The 5000-nt window shown below is 40.0% G+C and overlaps 1 protein-coding gene across 1 annotated transcript in view; it reads right to left on the bottom strand.

Moving 5' to 3' along the window:
* LOC138051497 (uncharacterized) overlaps window positions 1-5000 on the bottom strand; it is a 282752-nt gene that overhangs the window by 236176 nt on the left and 41576 nt on the right. The gene's annotated exons all lie outside the window — the stretch shown is intronic.

Raw genomic sequence — 5000 nt, 5'->3', positions numbered from 1 at the left:
TAAGAATTGTTGTCCAACTATCAGGGCAAGCTATTAGTTTAACTATCTTTTGCCTTGTCTTATTCTCTCCATCCATTTATTTGTAATTCCCCAATTTTATGAGACTTATGAGAATAAACGTAAACGTAACCTTGTGACGGAGGAACCTTCAATTCCTTACGTCGCAAACACCCACGGTACTCTATCCAAGATCTGTTCTAATACCATACGGCTTGTTATGCCACCAATCCGATGAGCATTCCAACATTGTAGTCGAATGGGTCGTGAGTGTTGTCGTCAATTGTTCGCAAGTGTTCTAGTCCAGCTGTTAAGCCCCGAAAAGATGGCAAAATCGTTCACTTTTTGATAAAAGCATGGAACTAAACCACAGATTCCAAGTCCGCAAGAATAGGGTTGGAGAAGAGAAGGAAGTGAATGGAAGCCGGTGTGGACAGTTCTGCCACAAGCGCAAGAATCCTGTTATGAGCTGATTTACTGCGGATGCAAGAAAGGATGCACTGGTCAATGCAAATGCCGTAAGGCAAGCCTGAAATTGCACAGCCCTGTGCAACTGTGGAGGACATTGCCAAGATGATTAATTGCTTTCGGCGAATATAGCGTAAAAGTGTAACTATCTTTCTTGCAGTCACGTGATAGACCATGTGACACAAAATTGAAGATGCTTTTTAATCCTCTCTTGATTATCAAGGACTGTTTGCTGCAAAAAAGTAATTTTTTTTTTACTTGCAAAACACTGCTGGAGTCACGTGAATTAGTATAAACTGTTAAAGTGTGAACTCTCTTTCTCGTAGTCACGTGATAGAGCACGTGACACACTATTGAAAATGGAAGATGCTTTTTATTTCTTTGATGATTACTAAGGACTGTTTACGCAAAATTTCTACCTGGAAAAACACTGCTGGAGTCACGCGAATTAGTATATAGCGTAGAAGTATAAACTCTCTTTCTCGTAGTCACGTGATAGACCACGTGACATACATTACTGAAAATGTTACGCAATAAAGATGCTTTTATTACTCTGATAATTACCTTAGACTGTCTATCTTGAAAACTAAAATTTTTCCTGAAAAAACAATTGTTTTATTTCAGCCTCGTTTTCGTGCTGGCTAGAATCATGTGAATTTGGGCACGCTCATTTGTCCTCTTAAAAAGGCGATTCGTTGCTGGCCCTATATCACAAAATGATCAGTACCTATAATTGAATCATCCTGCTAAGTTTCATGCTTTTATCGAAAAGCGAACGATTTTTGGCTTAACAGCTAGACTATTAAATACTTGATGGGCGATCAGTATCCATTATATGATAAAAAGGTGTTTATAAAAAACGTTGAAACTGATCTAGATAAAAAATTATTAAAAACTGAATTTTCGACTGCAACTGCGGTCTTCATCAGAGTGACTAAAATATGCTGTTCGAGAGTAATATGCTAAAACTAAAATAAGAATTAAGTTACTTTATCCCATAGGGCTTCAATAATGTCTTATAGACAGAAGGGAATGGTTTCCGCTCGTTCACCGCGTTTTTGTCTATTGTGGAGTGCCATGATTCCAAAAAGATTCTTTTGTGCCAATTATTGACATTCTTTTCTAGAATTTCCACATAGCCAGTGTCAATGTCATGGTCAGTGGTTTCGGCGGGATCTTTTATTGCCGACTCTTTGTAATTATTAGTTCCTGGTTTATGCTCGCCGCCACGGGGATAGCATATTACTCTCGAACAGCATATTTTAGTCACTCTGATGAAGACCGCAGTTGCAGTCGAAAATTCAGTTTTTAATAATTTTTTATCTAGATCAGTTTCAACGTTTTTTATAAACACCTTTTGTCATACAGCTGAACTATTCCCAGTTCTTAGCTATGGCCTTAGTCGGGATGTGCTCTTCATCGGCGGCAATAGATATAGTTGTGAAGGTGATTAGTATTTAAATCTTGGGGTCAAGATTGAGACTCTTTGGCCGTCGACGAGTGGCTCTTGACTTGTGATGGTACTCAGACAACGCTTCGTTGGCTCGTCGCAGGTTTCTTTAAGCTAAATGTAGCATCGATTTGGGTGTCCAACATTGCATAAACCAATACTTCTTCATCGGGGTTCGGGGATGATGACACACCACATAGGAACTATCATACAGGCGCTTGTACTTAAGGGTCCTTGTGATGTACAAGAAGTAGTCATACGAACCTTTATTTTTGACATTCTTCACTTCCTTCGTTTGTCTTCTTTGAGTCTCTTGTGGATTAATATTCGTTACTTCTGTCGTCTTCTGGCTTCTTTAAGTCTTTTGTGGATCCATATTTTTTACTTACTTTACTTTCTTCTTTAAATCTCATTTCTTCACAAACGAAATTAACGAACCTCGTTCTTTTCTCGACTGCCTAATTATTTCGGCACTTTTTCCTCTAAAGAGGCTCAAAGGGTCTTTTTTTAATTGGAAAGAATCTGCTGCACGATATTAATGCAGGCTTAGGGTTGTGTAAGGGGCGACGGCAAAAGACGCGGGAACCTCTGCCTTTTTGTTATTGAAAAAAACGAATAGATGGAAGGATTCGCAAGCGGATCCGAATGCAGTTTAATAGTTTACATACACTCTTCTCCTTCTTTTTCCTGAACGTATTTTCTTTACAATAAGTAAAAAGCGAGCGTTAACCATAACGTATCAATCTCTCTCTCTCTCTCTCTCTCTCTCTCTCTCTCTCTCTCTCATTCTTCTTTTTTTTTTTCTTTTTTTCGGTTTTTGTAATCCGCTAGGCCTTTACAATTTCGTATAATCCATGTTCTTTTTCTTTTTTTATTTTATTTTAGGTAATAAGCAGATACAGGATACTAGGAAGCGATAAACAATACAGAAATAAGAACTACAGCTACTTAAATTAAAGCCCCAGAAACTTTGTTACTTGAAGCCTGTTATCAAGACTTTCCTCCACGTACATATCTTACACGTACACAAGTTGTTTCAAGGAATCCCTCAGGATTTCTCTACATGTAGTGTCGGAGATTATTCCATCCCTTAGAGTATAACTAGAATTACTCCTATGAAAAACCAGAGGCCTAAACAAAGGCAGCTTACTTTTATCGTGAATACCAGCTAGATTCATATACCTTCTTAAAACACTAACAGGGCAGTATGGAGTTCCCGATGCACTAATATAGACACAGTTACCCTTCCTATAAACATCAGTCTTACTACGAGGCACAAAAATCTTTTATGTATTGACTGTGAAATTCGATATGGTTGGGTGCAATATTACACAACTCATTATGCCGAAAAAATCCGGCAAAAGCTAACGAGCATAAGGCAGCTATCCTAACCAGGTGATCTGGTGACGTAATTCGGAGGACTGGGGAGAAAAATTTTAACGCCGTATCCCACAACCGCGCGCGGCCTTATTTTCGAATTCAACATGGCAGAGGCGAAGTTAAATCTTGGCGTCTCTACTTGAATGTTCATTCACTAACAGGAAATGTGGTATATACGAAATGATCTGTTGAGTTTTGGCGATGGGAATACTACAGCGAGTTTGGAAACAACACCTAAGGCCGCGCGCGGTTGTGGGATACGGCGTTAAAATTTTTCTTCCCAGTCTTCCAAATTACGTCACCAGATCACCTGGAACATCTTTCAAATTAGCATCTTCCTTATTATAAGCGTCTAGAATATCCTTAATAATCTGGGAGGATAAAGGTTTCTTCTTGGCAATTGGTTTAGACTTGATTCGTTTTGCCGACTCAATTATAAATTCTTACAAAATTCACTATCCAGAGGATTACGGTCGAGGCTAGGCACAAACGAGTGAAACCATTTACGTGCAGCATGAGCTTGGGCTAAAGACGCGCTTGAAGCACAAGATTGATGGTTTTCAAATGAACAAAGCGATACTGTGCTTACGGGAAAAGGCAATTGAACACTTAATTCCCTACTCCTACACCACTCTAAAAACCTTTTGATGACCCTAAGGTAGGCTTTATTTGTAGAGTTCGCCGGGACTGTAACATCACGCTCACGATTTGGCGAAAATTTGGTGAAGACGAAAACAGGAAAGGTTTCCACGCTCCGCTTGAACTAAGTATCTGAAATTACAAATAAGAACACTCCGAGGTAAAGCGGGGTAAAACCCATGCAATTCATAATTCTAGAAAACCTAATTATACCGGGCGGGAGCCAGGTCACCCGTACAAGCAGCTGTACCAATAATCAGTGCCATCCGCCAATAAGGCCAGTGTGGCCTACAAAGTCAGAACTGATTATTCTCACATTCCAAACGTGTGCAGTCACCCTTGATCTAATATGGCCAGTGCCAAGAAAATGCAACGTCACTGGTGCAGCCACCAGAAACAGCCAGAAGCCCAAGCAAACGCTGGAAACTAATCATAGCAGATAAGCTGGAAGGTGCCGCCACCCCCAGGCGTCACGAGCAATAATTCTAGTCAAGAAAAGTCATCCTTAGAGCAATGACATGCCCCTTAAAGTCCTTTGATCCTAAAAGGGAATTGAGATTCCTACCATGAGTTAAGGATTGGTTTCCGATATGCATGCTATAAGCTGATATATACTTGAGATATTTACTTGTCAGTAGAGGTCAATAATGAGCCGAAGGCCAAAAGTAAAGCAACGGTACCCACAGCGTTTTGAGGCTTCATATAATGAAGAACTCTAGAAACGATAGAAACGGGCGGGACCACCCAACAGTTCTCTCCTCGAAGTGGTTGAATAAAGAAGTCGATGCCCACCGTGTTGGGATTCCAAAACCTTGAAAAGAATCGGGATAGCTTATGATTGTAATAATTAGCGAAACAATCTACAGAATGCGGCCAAGAGCGCTCATTTAGGGACGAAAACAAATCACTGGTAGTATGCAAATCATCGACGTCTATCAAACGACTAATGTAATCAGCCTGTTGATTTAAGGTGCGGGGAATTCACTGTATGTCTAGGTAAATCCCTGACTGAACACAAATATGGAAAATTCTTCTGGCCATTTTGTGCAAGTCCAACTTCATGCTA

This window comes from Montipora capricornis, chromosome 6, assembly GCF_036669925.1.
Source record: "Montipora capricornis isolate CH-2021 chromosome 6, ASM3666992v2, whole genome shotgun sequence".
Taxonomy (NCBI): Eukaryota; Metazoa; Cnidaria; class Anthozoa; order Scleractinia; family Acroporidae; genus Montipora; species Montipora capricornis.
This window is presented reverse-complemented; position numbering and strand designations above follow the sequence as displayed.